This window comes from Symphalangus syndactylus, chromosome 16 (genome assembly GCF_028878055.3).
Source record: "Symphalangus syndactylus isolate Jambi chromosome 16, NHGRI_mSymSyn1-v2.1_pri, whole genome shotgun sequence".
Classification (NCBI taxonomy): Eukaryota; Metazoa; Chordata; class Mammalia; order Primates; family Hylobatidae; genus Symphalangus; species Symphalangus syndactylus.
Window position 1 is genome coordinate 66,722,622 of NC_072438.2, and position 16,523 is coordinate 66,739,144.

The 16,523-nt window shown below is 41.5% G+C and overlaps 1 long non-coding RNA gene across 1 annotated transcript; it reads left to right on the forward strand.

Annotated features, from left to right (window-relative positions):
• Positions 1-6,258: 6,258 nt before the first annotated feature.
• Positions 6,259-15,267, forward strand: LOC129465053 (uncharacterized). The gene is made up of 2 exons (XR_008651853.2): positions 6,259-6,798; positions 14,963-15,267. It is a non-coding gene; the product is annotated as an uncharacterized lncRNA (long non-coding RNA).
• The last annotated feature ends 1,256 nt before the right edge of the window (positions 15,268-16,523 follow it).

Sequence of the window (16,523 nt, forward strand, 5' to 3'; positions counted from 1 at the left end):
GATGATATATAAATATATGGTATTACTGTTATGTTAATCACACTTAAGTATGGTTAACCATACTTAAATATTTACAGTATTACTTTAAAAGAGATTATCTGCAAAATTCTTAGTGTCTTTTCCAATCAATTTTCCAAACTATAGAGAAGTTAATTACCCTGTGGTCTTGGTATATTTCAATCTACTACAGTCCAAAACTTGGCATAAATTTAGAACTCTTTTCATATCAGTGAGAACTGAAAGAATTTCAACATAACATCGCTATTCTTACACCATCACATCACAGCATGTCCTCAGAGGCAACACCAATAAGGAGAAATAAGTATCTTTCCTGAGGATTCAGTCTTGTCACTTTGCCTAATTCTGGAAGAAACAATTACCAATTAGTTTGATTCATGTTTTTTATCCAATTGTTTTATATATATATAATTGTTTTATATATATGTATATATATATATATAAACACACACACACACGCACATATTTGCAAGTTCAGCCCTCAAAAGATGGTTCTGTTGTCTAAAGCTACCCTTTCAGATTAGGACAGCAAGATGTCATCAGATGGGTGGTAGCTTCGTGATTTGAACTGCAAGGCTGCTGTGCATGGCTGTAGAGGTAGAAATGAGTCCTTGAGAATTGTGCTGTGTACCCCCTGCTCCACAATACATGGTTGCCTTTATTCTACTTCAATGCTAGAAGAAAACAATGAATCAGGAAAGGGAATATAGAAATTGAGCACATATGGGAATATAAAGAAGCCAGACAACAGAACGCCTCCAAAATATATGTCTATATAGAAACATATCTGTTATATATTCTAAATTTGTGTATCTACATGCCAAATAGATTACATTTACCTATATAAACATACTACATTTACCCATAGTAATAATATATATTTAACACATACACATTATATGGGTAAATTTATAGAACCCCTAGTACTAGTCATATGACAGACAATCCATAAATATTTCAAATACGTGAATGAAAATATACATACTCTCACAGCTACAGGCTGTGACAATTAAACTAAGATGAACTGCTGCTAATTTTCATCAGGATGAACATGGACTTTTGTTAATTTTCATCCAGTCAGAAATGCCTGGCAGGTTCAGAAGACTCCAGAAGAACCCATAACCTAGAGTCATAAGTATAGGTGTGAACAAAGTGCTTTCTAACCAGGACAAATCAACTGAATTCCCTATAACATGTACCTGAAACTATTTAATTCTAAAAAGTCTGTTCCTGAACTCAAACACAATTGTTTTGCTTTGTCCCTATTGTTACAGGTAAGGTCACGTTCTAAGAATCGCCATTATGGAATGGACGAATGAATTATTGGTCTAAGAATCAGAAGGAAGAACTGCTTTTCCCACCCAGCTTTGGAACTAACAAGCTGATGACATTTAGTCCTGTCCCTTCTCTGCAGCACTTAACTGCTTAATCTGTAAACTACATAGTTGGATTTAACAATCCACAAGGTCCCTTCAAGCTATGCAGAAATTTATTTATTGTATAATAAATAAAATATTATTATTTATTTAGATTTGACCCTGTCAAATCAGTAAGGTTAATAAAATTAAAAATTATGACCAAAAGAAAATATGTTAAAAATAAGTGCTAACATACTTGCCAATTAAATTTTATATTTAGTTCTGAGCAATCAGGGAAAAGTGAGAAATGTAAGTTTCACTACTTTCATTTTTGGAAAGGGAGAAGCTTTCCTTTTTCTTGACGAATGACCTTCTGTGGTACTAATCCCTGCCCTAATTGAGAAGATAAACTGTGACCTCAGCTTCACAGGATCATTGCCAGGCAAGAAACCCCTTCTCATACTTCTAGGTAAAGACTAAACATTCAGATGGCGCCATTTTTCGTAGGTAGTGAAATGTCATCGTAAGGTCACTGGGTACCACACAATTGAGGAAATCAGAACCCAGAGACATTAAGTAATATTTCAGAGGCCACCCAGGTAGCCATGAACGGCGGCGGAGAGATTAAATACTCAAGAGTTCCTGACCTGGAGGTCAGCGCCTGGTTTTAGGTAACACGCCCCCAGGACAGACGCGGCCCTCTGTGCATGTGCGCAGAGCTCAGTGTCCTTGGAATGTGACACGAGCTGCAGAAAGCGCAAAAGAAGCTGAAAAGCGCAAAAGAAGCTGAAAGGCAGCGATGCCCCGGGGCCTTCTGGGGCATGTGGGTGTTCCTTTCACTCCGCCGCGTTCCTTTCACCACAGCTCAAGTTTGAATTTGATGAATTAAGTGTGAAGTTTCCTTCCTCTTCAGCATGGAGCGCTCTTCCCGGCGGGGCGCCGGCGGTCCGGAAGCCTCAGCGCGTCTACAAGATGGCGCTGAGTGTTGTGGGAGAGTCGCACTGGAGACGTTGAGCTAAGAAACCACAGCAGGTTAAGGGCTGGGAAAACATCTGGCTCCAATGGAGACGGCGATGGCCTCCCACGAGCCCAGACACAACACAGGGCTGTCAGCTCCCCTCTGAAGGCATCCTATCGCCCCCAGGAGGAGCCTCCAGGGACTGAGGTCACCAAAACGGTGACTCCAGAGAACACATATTAAGAATACATTTTGACAGCAATTTGTAGGAACAGGCCCCTCATTTCCTGGTCTGAGCAGGGTCTTGAGGCTGTTTGCTGCAAGAATGAATTCAGGGGCCCTTCCTCTGATGTCCTGAGGGGGAGTGTGGAGACATCTGAGAAAGGTGATGGAACACAGCTTCCAGAGAAAATCTGGGAATAGTGCACCACCCTGAAGAGCGATTTTTGTTTTAAAAACACAAAATAACTTGCCAATCAGTGCTCCCTATCCCCACCCAAGTCTTTTCCCCATTCACCAGCATGAACAAGACTTCCAATAAGCATCCAAAAATCATCACTTTACTTCTGCAATATCTGCACAGGGTTTTAGAAATGAAAGAATCCTGAGCTGGGCGTGGTGGCTCACATCTATAATCCCAACTACTCCAAGGCAGAGGCAGGAGTATCCCCTGAACCCAACAGTGCAAGACTAGCCTGGGCAACATAGCGAGACTCTCCCCTCTCTCAGAAAAAAAGAAATCTTAGGAACCATTTATGCACTTTGGGAGCCCAAGGCTGGCAGATCACTTGAGGTCAGGAGTTCAAGACCAGCTTGGCCAATATGGTGAAACACCGTCTCTACTAAAAATATAAAAATTAGCCAGGTGTGGCAGGGTGCACCCATAATCCCAGTTACTTGGGAGGCTGAGGCAGGAGAATCGCTTGAACCCAGGAGGTGGAGGTTGCAGTGAGCAGAGACTGTACCACTGCATTCCAGCCTGGGTGACAGAGCGAGACTCCATTTCAAAATAACAAAGAACCATTTATGGCCAGTAGAGTGGCAAAATTATTATGCCACAGCTAGTTAGTGGAAACTCTGGGAACAGGCCTTAGTTAACCCAGTTCCTAATTGGGGCTCTTTCCTTTTATTCATCTTTTTTCAACAAACATTTATTGCGTGCCTACAAAGGCAAGAGAAAACATGGCCAACCATGCACTGGCTTTGCAAACTTTTGGCTCAGAAGTGACACATATCCTTTCTGCTCACATTTTATTAGACAACCAAGCAAGTCATTGTTCATGCCAAATTTCAACAGGCAGGGATATATTATCTTCCCATGGAAAAGGCAAAGTATTTGTGAACAGTAAGACAGTCCTCCACAAAAGCCCAGGGTCCAGGACAAGGTTTGGTTTCACCTAGATTAGCTAAGAAGTTAGGAGCTCAGCAGACGAATCAGCCAATAAAAGGAGGCAACCACAGTTCCTCATTCCTCAATCAAAATTAGAGACATCCGAGAGACATGGACACTGATGAGGAGCACAGGCTAGAAGCACTATTTGGAAGTTCTTTGGGGGAGAGAAGTGTTTTTTCCATCCCTGGGAAGTCAAGGACATGTATGCATGAGCTCCTTTTAACAAATGACCTAAAATTTTCCATATACACACAAATATTTGACGAGATGGGTCTCAGGTCCTGAAGATGAAACACATCACCAAGATGGCGTCTGCTCTTGGCTCCTTCCAGCATTCTAGACCCTGAAACCAGATGATCTTTTTTAAATAAAAATCTGGTTGTGTTTTCCACCCTTCTTCCACCTTCCCATGTACAACTTTCCATTGCTTAAAATGCATCAGTGGCTTTCTGTTGTTTTTACTCTAAAGCTTAAAATCCTAACTAATGGCTCCAGGCTCTCTCTGTTCCATGTACACAGTCCTGCTTTTAGTTCTTTAGGATCTCCATGCTTCTTCCTATCCACAGAGCCATTCCGCATGCTGTTCCTCCTGTGTAGAATGCTTTTCCCTATCCCCTTCATCCAGGCAATTCCTTATCTCTTTAGATCTTAGCTTATTGCTATTGCCTTAAGAAAGTTTTCTCTGACCTCACCAAGTCAATACCTCTCGATTATTCATACAACAAGTATTTATTGAATACCTACTAAGTTCCAGGCATCGACCTAGTTGCTAGGAATGTAAAGGCAATGAGGCAATTGACATGCCAGGGAGGGACAAAAAATAAACAATAAAAATACCTCTGTCAGGTATGACGGGTGCTATGAACAAGAAACGAACAGAGTAAAGGGTGAAAGGGCCAACCACCATTTTAGATAAAGTCGTCAAAGTTAAGTGGTCTCTGAAGCTCCTCTGAAGAGGGGACCACTTAACTACACCCTAAATGCAGAGAAAAACCAAGCTCTGCTACCTGGAAGAAAAATGTTCCTGATAGAGGGAATGACAATTGCCAATGCCCTGAAGACAGGGTGTTGGAAGAATAGCCAATGTATTATAACTTTTTTCAGTACTTTGTAGCTTATCATAGCACTATCACTATATGACTTAAAAATTCATTTGTGTTACTTGATTAATGTTCATTGCTCCTCTAGACTGTTACTTCAAAAGGCATAAAGGCAGGAGCTGTATCCATTTTTTGCTCATCATTGGACATTGAATCTCCTATGTTGTGCCTGGCATCTAGCACACAGTAGGTCCTTGATAAACATTTGTAGAATGGTGAAGAAATGATGGCTAAATGAATGAATGATAAAGCATATGCCCAAATGACTACAATCTTACGTGTTTTCTCTGCCTCACTCATATACATTCAGAACTCTCCTCTAAATGCCAAGAGCTATTTTCCTGAAAATCTTGGCCTGAATACTTTTTTTCTGATGAAGATAACATGCCTGGCCAATGAATTCTAGAAGGTCAATGCCCCCAAGAAACAGCCCGCTACCAGTGACAGACAGGGAGTCAGAGAATAAATATACCCCAGCTTCCTTGTCCCTTAAACGGGATAACTCTAAGGCAGTGGTTTCTCAATCCTTCACAAATGATTCCCCCAGGGGACATTTGACAATGTTTAGAGACCTTTTAGATTGTCACAATAGGTGGGAGGAGGGGTGGGGAGGAGATGCGACTTGCATCTAATGGGTACAGTTCAGGATGCTACTAACCATCTGACAGCACAAAGGACAATCCCCTAAACCAAGAATTATTCAGCCCCAGATATCAACAGTGCCGAGTTTGTGAAACCCTGCTCTAAGGTATTTGTTCTACATGGTCTCCCCGAGTTCCCTAGCAGAACCAAGGTCCAGTTGCCCATGGTGGTGACTGGTTTTATAACACATCATTCATTGGCTTCCTCCATCCTCTTCACTGTCTCACTTCCCAGATGGTGTTTCCTGGCATCACCTACCAAATAAATGACTTGCCCTCAATTCCTCATTTCAGATTCTGCTTCGAGGGAAATCCAAACCACAAAATATCCCTCAAATTTTATATTTCTCAACAACTAGTCTCTCCAGCTCTTGGCCTGGCTAAGTAATAAAGCCATGGGACTGGCCTAGGAGACCCCAAGGAGTAAGCACCTAACACTGGCATCTGAAACTGGCACCACGTGAGCTGCAGCTCTTAAGGAAAGGCTGTGCCATCTGACAAAATGTTTGGGGAAAAGAAGCTTACTTCCCACTGGCACCCTTGGAGAGTCATTCAATTTGGAATAGAGACAGGAGAAAGAATGGTGAGGTTGGAAATGGAAAACCTGTTCAAATCCCACCTCTGTTGCTAACTGGATCCTTTTTCTTCTCTAATTTGTTGTATACTCCATTTTCCCATATTCCAAATGAGTTTGTTCAGTTGGAAGATCGCTGAGGACTCTTGGAGCCCTACCATTCTAGAATTATAAGATGAAAACATTCACCTTCCTTGTCATCTCCACCGTAACCCAAGCATTGTCTTCTTTGTTCAGAGGCCTCTTCTCCGGGGGCCACCTGGGACCCCTCCAACCCAAGCTGACGCACTTCCCACCATAGCACTTCATGGCAAATCTTCCTTCTCCGTCTGCCTCTGTTAGCACTTACATGATCCACATGCTTGCAGCTCAGTTCAACTCTTAAAAATCATCTCATCTCTGGGCTTTCATTTCCTGGAGACAAAGGCACGAAGAAGTTGGCTCTCTTTCTCAAGATTGCAAAGTTGCAAAACCCAGCTCCAAGTCCATGACCTTCCCATCACCAAACCCCACACTTGAACAAGTGGACAAATACACCTCAGCAGGCACTGGCTATATACTGGGTATGGATTTCAAGTGTGAAGGAAAAAGAAAAACTTTAACTCTTTATCCTATTTAACAAAAATAATTAAGAAATGGAATGTTCTGATTGAAAATTACCAAGCATATGATGTATGGATGATCAATTTTTGAAGAATTGGAAACAATTAGAAATTAGAAAACAGAAGCCCACATCCTTTGAAATCCATACTGCAGGTAAGTGAATACTTTCTTCGTGGTGCCTGAGGCATTTTGGAATGGCAAAGATAACAAGAATGCCTGGCATTGCTTTATCTCCATGTCATTTGCAGTTTCGGTTTACTTCCAAAGGTTTGTGTAGCAATCAAAAGAACTAGGCAATAATTTAAGTGAGGCTGAAAGCATCAGTCAAGGGTGTGGAATTTGGGAAAATAAATTACTGCTGTGCCTCTTCCTGATAAGAAAATAAGGATGATTGTTTGCCTTTTATTTATTTTTGACAAAACAGAGTTATTTAATAAGTGAAAATACATCAAAGGTAAAAATAGTTTTATAAAGAAGTTCTGAGTATTTTATTATTAAAGTAACAAACTCATTTAGAAATTCTAAAGTTATAAACAGTAAGTAAAATAAATAGCATGAAAATAAAATTATAATTGCCTTTAATTTCACACTTAGAGACCACCATTATTTGTTTCATGTATTTCTAGCTAATATTTTCAGACTCGTTTTTTTTTTTGAGACAGAGTCTCGCCCTGTTGCCAGGCTAGAGTGCAGTGGCATGATCTCGGCTCACCGCAACCACCACCTCTCAGGTTCAAGCAATTCTCCTGCCTCAGCCTCCTAAGTAGTTGGGACTATAGGCACACGCCATCACGCCCAGCTAATTTCTGTATTTTCAGTAGAGATGGGGTTTCACCATGTTGGCCAGGATGGTCTCCATCTCTTGACCTTGTGATCCACCCATCTTAGCCTCCCAAAGTGCTGGGATTACAGGCATGAGCCACCATGCCCGGCCCAGACATTTTTAACAAAAATAAAATTCATATTGTCTAATATGTGTACAATTCTTATATCTTTCCATTTCACTTCTCACTGTATCATGAACATTTAAGCATGGGTTCTGATTTTTTTAACAATTGTGTAATATTCCATTTATCTATCAGTCAGTGAAAAACAGATTTAACCAAGCCCTCATTGCTGGGTACTTAGGTTGAATCCAATTTCTATCTCCCACAGAAATCTCTGAATCTCCACTAGACTTCAAGAAGCAAAATCACTGGGTCGAAGGATATAAACATTATTTAAGGTTTAGAGAAGGTTTTAAAGCAATAAAGGCAAAGAAATATTTAGGTACTTTTTTCATTTATTCCTAACTTGCCTAACAAAGATTAATGACCCCAGCCTTATCCACAGATTTGACTATAATTTTTCATTTTCACCTTGAGACCTTATTTTGGAATTGTTATCTCTTTTGACCCTGGCTCTTTGGGCGGAGTCTAGCATCAAAATTTTTAGAGAAGGATGTTTTCTGGGGTACTGGAAATATTCTACTTCTTTATCTGGATGGGGGTTACATAGATATATTCAGTTTGTGAAGATTCATTGAACTGTACATTTATGATTTATGCACTTTTCTGTATGTTTGTTTCACTTAATAAAAATTATGCTTACAAAAATAGTGCTTCATTAAATCATGAAATGTAAATTTCCTCAAGTGAGCCCTAAACAGCTATAAAATCCTTGTGGTCTTGGAGATCAAATAATATGAGTATTTGAAACCTAGATGCTTTTTAGATACAAATAATTATTATCATCATCACCTGAATGAAGTCATTCTTGCTAAACATATGAATAAGGTAACAATCTCAGAAGGCATTTTTATTTTACAATCCAATTAGTTCTGAAATTGGTGAGTTGACAGGTGTGGAGACGGAGCCTTTGGATAGGCAGTTTTTTCCCATGCATACTCCCTCTGATTCCCTCACCTAGGGAGTAAGGCACATGTAGCATGGGTAGTCAGGCCACTCAGACTCTAGTTTTAGAATCTAGAATTCCCAATTACAGATTACCCAGGACACACAATTCAGCAAGTTCATCAACATCCAGGCTGTTTCTCATCTAAGAAATGTTGCTTGGTTCTCTCTGGGCAAGGCCAACACATACAGCTGGGAGGGCTGTTCGCTGCACAAGGACACCTGGCTAAGATATCTTAAGGGGATGATGTCCGGGGCTCGCCAAGTCATACATCCTGGCTGAGGATTAATCCACTCAGAAGAAGGGGGGCCTTTTAAAAATATAGACAAAGATGCTAAATGAGCTCCCATGCTCCATCTCTCCCACTTTTAGGCCAAGCCCCGTGGATTAACTGGGCTGATCCACCATGACAGTGGGCATTATTCAGGCAAGAAGTCATCATCAGGCAGGGTATGCTCCCACAGCTGCACAACATGGGTTTGACTTTAGTTCTAAAACAGACCCTGTCAGCCCTGTGCTCTGAATGAAATCCCCAGAAATTCCTGGGCTCCTGACACCTGTGATGGCTCATTCATGTGTGAACTTGGCTGAGCTATGGTGCCCAATTATTTGGTCAACCACTAATCTAAATGTTGCTGTGAAGGTATTTGGTAGACATAATTAACATTTACAATCAATAGACTTTAAGTAAAATAATTACCCTCCATTATGATTGGACCTCATCTAATAAGTTGAAGGACTTAAGAGCAAAGACTCAAGTTTCTCAAAGAAGAAATTCTGACTCAAAACTGCAACATGGAAACCCTGCCTGAGATTCCAGCCTGCTGGCCTGCCCTACAGGTTTCAAACTTGCCAGCCACCACGATATCATGAGCCAATTCCTTAATAAATCTCTTCTGTCTCTCTCTCTCTCTCTCTCTTTTTTTTTTTTTTGAGACGGAGGAGTCTCGCTGTTGTTGCCCAGGCTGGAGTGCAGTGGCATGATCTCGGTTCACTGCAATCTCTACTTCCCAGGTTCAAGTGATTCTCCTGCCTCAGCCTCCTGAGTAGCTGGGATTACAGGCACCCGCCACTATGCCCAGCTAATTTTTGTACTTTTAGTAGAGACATGTTTTCGCCATGTTGGCCAGCCTAGTCTTGAACTCTTGACCTCAGGTGATCCGCCTGCCTCAGCCTCCCAAAGTGATGGGATTATAGGCGTAAGCCACTGTGCCCAGCCTCTCTCCTCTCTGTGTGTGTGTGTGTAGGTGTACATGGAGAGATACATATATATCCCATTATGAATACATATTACACCCCATAGATGTGTATATACATAGATATCTTCTGGATTCTGTTCTCTGGAGAACTCTGACAAATGCAGCATCTGAGAACTGCAGCCCCTACAGTGGAACAGAACCTGATGAGAAGCTTCTTGATTCTCATGAGGCCTTGCACTGGAAGAAGCATCCAGGAACACAGTGGTTCAAGCCAATCCCAAAAAGCAGAAACCTACAAATGCAGAAATCCCATTTAGCCCTCATTTTAGAAGTCTTTGTAAAGCTTCTACTTACAAATACATGCTCATAGCAGACAATTTTAAGAAAATAACTAAACAGGATAAGATTTCAGGTGTCAGGATCTGAAAGCGACTTCAAGACAAGTTTTCATCATTTAGGATGGGCTTTTCCATGCATGATTTCACTTGATCTGGCAGTATCTCTCATGGAATCCAATTTCATTAAATTCTGGACACGTGAAATAAATGGAATAAAACATGGGGAGAAGCAGGCTGTATTCTGCCACTGAAGCCCATATGACTGCAGAGGAGTTTCTCTAGGTCCCTCGGGCATTGTGCTTTTTAAATAAACTATGTCATTCAGCTGATATTAAAAGCAAAGTGAATGTCTAAAAGTAGTTCAAACAAGGACATCTCCCCTGGATTTTCATGAGCAGGCCCCAAGTCTGAAATGGCGTATAATGTCTACTAAAAAAAAATCTACTTAGAAATTGCAATCAATTATTTTCTTTCCTCCCCTCCCTATTTTCCTTTATCTCTCTTGTAGATTAATCTGAAGAACTTGGCCCAATCGCCTCTTTTCCTGTGTGCACACACCCTTTAGACACCTACAAGCAGATCACCATCACCCTGGGAATGATCATGGACTAAATGCCATTTTCCCCCTCACCAGCTTTGCACTTTCTCATTTGGAAGCCTCTGGCTGCCAGTCTGTCTACATCTTGCTCGTGTTTTGTTTGTTCGTTCGTTTTGTTTTGTTTTTTTGGCACTATTTCCTTTCAGGTCTACCTTTCTTCTATCAGAATTCCTCTGACAAAGACATAGTTACCTTCCAGCTTTTTCCACCTTCAGCAGGTAGTGTTCACTGGAAGGGAAAATTCTTTTTTTATTATTATTATACTTTAAGTTTTAGGGTACATGTGCACAATATGCAGGTTAGTTACATATGTATACATGTGCCATGTTGGTGTGCTGCACCCAGTAACTCGTCATTTAACATTAGATATATCTCTTAATGCTGTCCCTCCCCCCTCCCCCCACCCCACAACAGGCCCCGGTGTTTGATGTTCCCCTTCCTGTGTTCATGCGTTCTCATTGTTCAATTCCCACCTATGAGTGAGAATATGTGGTGTTTGTTTTTTTGTCCTTGCGATAGTTTGCTGAGAATGATGGTTTCCAGCTTCATCCATGTCCCTACAAAGGACATGAACTCATCATTTTTTATGGCTGTATAGTATTCCATGGTATATATGTGCCACATTTTCTTAATCCAGTCTATCATTGTTGGACATTTGGCTTGGTTCCAAGTCTTTGCTGTTGTGAATAGTGCCGCAATAAACATACGTGTGATGTGTCTTTACAGCAGCATGATTTATAATCCTTTGGGTATATACCCAGTAACAGGATGGCTGGGTCAAATGGTATTTCTAGTTCTAGATCCCTGAGGAATTGCCACGCTGATTTCCACAATGGTTGAACTAGTTTACAGTCCCATCAACAGTGTAAGTGTTCCTATTTCTCCACATCCTCTCCAGCACCTGTTGTTTCCTGACTTTTTAATGATGGCCATTCTAACTGGTGTGAGATGGTATCTCATTGTGGTTTTGATTTGCATTTCTCTGATGGCTGTGATGATGAGCATTTTTTCATGTGTCTTTTGGCTGCATAAATGTCTTCTTTTGAGAAGTGTCTCTTCATATCTGGAAAGGAAAATTCTTAAGAAGTCTTGGTAGAGTAGCCCCAGTCATCCACTCTGTCTGCCAAGGATGATGAAAATAAGGGGGAGGGAGGGAAGAGAAAGAAGAGGTGGAGAAAGTTGAGATGGAGCAAAGATACTTGCAAATTTCTTGCAGATAGGATCTGAGTCTTGCTCATCTTCAAATCCTTACCTCTTAACACCTATGTGCCTAGCACATAGCAAGTGCTTACTCAATGCCTGGAGAATTAAATAATAGAAAAAAGAATGAACAGACATGGAAAAGATCAAAGTCTGTAGGGAGGAAGGCAGAGAGGGAAAGAAAAGAAGGGAAAGAAAAGAAGAGAAAGGAAGGAAGGGAGGAAGGGAGGGAGGCAGGGAGGGAGGGAGGGAAAGAAGGAAGAAAATAGGTGACGATTTTGGGCAGTATAAGAAAACTAAATAAGGCTGGGCACGGTGGCTCACACCTGTAATCCCAACACTTTGGGAGGCCAACGTGGGTGGATCCCTTGAGCCCAGGGGTTCAGGACCAGCCCGGGCATTATGGTGAAACCCTGTCTCTACAAAAATTAGTTGAGCATGGTGGCACACGTCTGTAGTCCCAGATACTCAGGAGGCTGAGGTCGGAAGATACCTTGAGCCTGGAAGGCAAAGGTTGCAGTAAGCCAAGATTGCTCTACTGTACTCCAGCCTGGGCAACAGAGCCAGAACCTGTCTCAAAAAATAATAATAAAATAAAAATAAAATAAAGAAAACTAAATAAAGCACTGTTTCTTGAATGATTGGTGGTTTGAATCTCAATTTTGGAACTCACTAGCTGGGTCACCTTGGGCAAGTTTGTTAAGCTTTCTAAGCCCCAGTTTCCTGATTAGTATAATGAGGATTATTATAGCACCTACCTCATTGGGTTGTCATGAGGATTAAATGTGGCAACACATGTAAATAATACCCCATAAATGTGAATTATTTTACTTTATCATCATCATATTATCATGGCAGAGTGAGGACACCATCTCGTAATGTTACTACCACCTATTGATCTTTAAACTGGGTCTCTTGTTCTAGAAATATCTTGATTTAGTAACCAGTGAAATATTAAGAAGCCTGTTTTGAGGATGTTTGTTGGCTGTTACTCAGGAGGTGATTTAACATGTTAATTTTGTGTTCTGACAGTGCTTAAGGACATGGTGGAGTACATTAAGAACTGTTAAATTTTTATATTTTCATCAATGAATTTAACATTTTTTCTGAACGTTCAAAGCATCAGCTAAGAATGTGAAGGAAATGCATCTTTCATCACTGTATTAATCACACTATAGTGAATTTTCACTCCCTGGGTTAACAGTGGAATGTTCCCTTACATCCCGCAATATTTCCAACAGCCCAAACCCACATAAGTTTGGCAGGAACCCAGGGCCCACGAGTGCTCACTCACCTGACAAGCAATCACACTTCATTTGCAACAAGGAGGAATTCCCTTTCTGATGACAGATGCACTTTAGGGACACACCTGCTGGGCTGGGTACTGTCTCATGACCACTCAGGGGAACTGACCCAACAAGCTTTCCAAACAGGCAGGTAAACATCAATCCCAGCCAATCCATCCACAGCCTCAAGAAAATGAATGAAGAGAACTCAGGGAGTTTTCCAGGGATGACAAGTGATAGGAAAGATTAGAAGGTGTAAGGGTCTATATCTTAATCCCATGTTCATTCACTGTTTTCCCTCCCACTCACCCAACAGTAAATTAAATACTTGCTTAAAAAAAATACGGGCTGAATCACCATCTAGTCATACATTTGTTTTACAAAATTACTACCCTCAGGCTATAATTTTTCATAGGTCTCTGCCCCTCCTCTTGCTTCTCCTATCCCATGGAGCTAATCTAAACATATAACCTTTCACCCAGACCAGATTCAGCCATATGATTATTATTTTATTTAAAGTAAAAGAAATGACCACCTGTGTCATGGTACACAAGGTTACAGATTACAGAAAACACACTGTTATTAGTGTCTGATTTTAAAAAAACCTTTCTCCTAAATCTGTGGTTCTCATTATCCAAGAGTCTCTTTCTTTAAAACTCCAGGAATGAAGCTGTGAACGACAGCAGCTCATCTCAGTTGCACACAATAATTAAAATGACAGCATTTATATTTGACAAGTTAAATTCCTAAGCAAGGAACTCTAGTTTCATTTACAAGAGGCTTCTTTTTTTTTAAGCTACTCAATAAAGAGCACCATAACAAGAGAGAATTGCCCTTGGATGTAGACGGACAAGAAAAGAGCTTAAAGAGAAAGTCAGGTCTTCCAGAGGATATGCTGCTCACCTGAGGCCAAAACTTGGTCATTTAACCAGGAACTCACCAGCTAGGAGTTCTCCTGAAATGCCCATCTCTCATCCAAGCTGGACAAGCTTGGATTTGGAGTCATAGCACTACAGGCCGAGTCCCCAGACCTGTGAGTGCTGGGTGAACCTGAGCAGTTCATTCAAACTTGCTGTGGTCTTGTTCTCTCTATGAAACGGACAGGCTGCCCACCTCATGGCACTGTTATAGGAACCAAATGATTTCATGTGTGAGAATATCTAGTAAACTGGCAAATAAGATAATTTTCAAGTAGAGCAATCAGAGAAGGCATCATGGCCAGGAGAGGCTTCAAACCAAAGGGGCAGGATCTCACTAGGTAAAGAGCAAGAGAACAATATGGCAGGTAGTGACCATCACAAGAGCAAAGCCAATCAGGTGCAAGGAGTGAATGAGACTGATGGGGGAAAACTGAAGGGCAGCGTGCTAGAGTCGTGAGAAATCGGCCTTTGGTCCTTCAGTTTGGATATCCACAAGGATCTTGGGATTAACATTTTACAAAGTAGTATTTTCCATAATAGTTTGATAAAATCTTGAACTATACAAAATGCCAATTTTCCATAAGACATGCACATTCTTGCCCACTTTTATTGACAAACAATTCTCCCAATAACTATGCACCCTCTAGACAGTCCCTCATATCACTAAGCCAGAGGTCCTCAACATGTGGTCCCTAGACCTGTAGCATCAGTATCACCTGGTGTGACAGGCACAATAATGACCCTTGCCAAAAGATATCCTCATCCTAATCCCTGGAATTTGTGAATATATTGTTACATGACAAGGAAGAATTAAGTTTGCAGATGAAATTAAGGCTATTAGTCATTTTGCTTTAAAATAAAGATATTATTCTGTATTATCCAGGTGAGCCCAGTGTAAAGACAAGGATTCTTAAATGAGGAAGAGGGAGGCAGACAGTCTGAACCAGAGAGATGGCATCTGAAAAAGGCTCCGTCAGCCTTTGCTGGCTTTGAAGATGAAAGGGAGCCATGAGCCAAGGAATTCAGGCAGCCTCTAGAAGCCAGCAAATGCGAGGAAATGGATTCTCCCCTAGAGCCTCCAGAAAGGAATTCTGTTCAGCCAACACCTTGATTTTAGCCCAGTGAGACCCATTTTGGACTTCTGCCCTCCTCCGGAACTGTAAAATAATAAATTTGTGTTGTTTTAAACCACAGAGTTTGTGGTAATTTGTTTCAGCAGTAATTGAAAACTAATATACCTGGAAATCTGCTAAAAGGTAGATTCTCTGGCTGCACCCCAGACCCACTGAATCAGAAAATCTGAGGGTGGAGCCCAGCAGTCTGTCTTGAAACAAGCCCGCGAGGTGATTCTTATGCCTGCAAAAGTTTGAGAACCACTCACTAGACTAAGCAATCACAGTTATTCCCCTGAAGCAAACACATTCAGACACAGATGGCCAAGAAAACTCAACACTGACAGTTAATGACTTGATTAACCATGATAAAATCTACCAGGCCCATGTCCTGCCTTGACAAGCACACAGTAGGAAACCAACCAAGTCACTGGTGATTCAGACTCCTCTGGGCTTAGGGTCCTCACTGAGAACATCAGTGGTGAGTATGCCCTAGTCCCAAAACCTATTCTGGAAGCTCCTTTTTGAACTCCCATCTGATTCCAGCTAGACTTCTGGCAATGGGAGTCATTTGCCTCTTTCTCACTAAACTTGAGTAGCAGGAGAAATGTGAGTAGGTGAGGGTCCAAGTAAATCAGAGATTTCTGATGGCCCATTCCAGAAAGGAGAGGCAGAGTTGACTTTATAGACTCAGACATGTAGGGGTAAGAGTTCTCATAGAACATAAACTGGTTCCCCTATCTTGCATGTGGGTCCTGCTCACCCCACCACTGCAGCATTGCCACCAAGTGGTAAGTCAGCCTCAGCTTGAGTTTCTCCAAGAACGAGGACCTCACTACCTCCAGTGGTAAACTGTTCCATTTTGAGAGGGTCCAATTATTAGACCTGAGGTCCCTTCATTGGGCAGCTGGTTTTCTTTGGTGCTCATGCTTGATTTCCTTCTGGCCTCCGCTGACTTCTCTGAAGTCTTAGGTGCACACTCACATGCAAGACTGAAATACGACAAGGTTGCAGCCTCTACTACCACTACTTGCACTCACTTGTTTTCTCAGCACTGTTAGCCTCCACTGACCTCAAAGGGAAGCATGTATATAAGCTGGGCAGGAGGTAGGCATGGGCCCTGTTAAAGGCAAAGTGCTTTAAAAGCCTTTGATGAAAGGCATTAAGGGTTGAAAGGGTTGTTTCTGAAATACTACACCTCCCTTTTAAGAACTCTTAAGATCTGGAGGGTGATACTCTCTCACCCCAGAAGAATTCAAGCATGAATGTTCTTAGAGTGTCCAATTAGGAATCCAATTCCATCTCCCCAGATGCTCATTTCCACCAAAATTA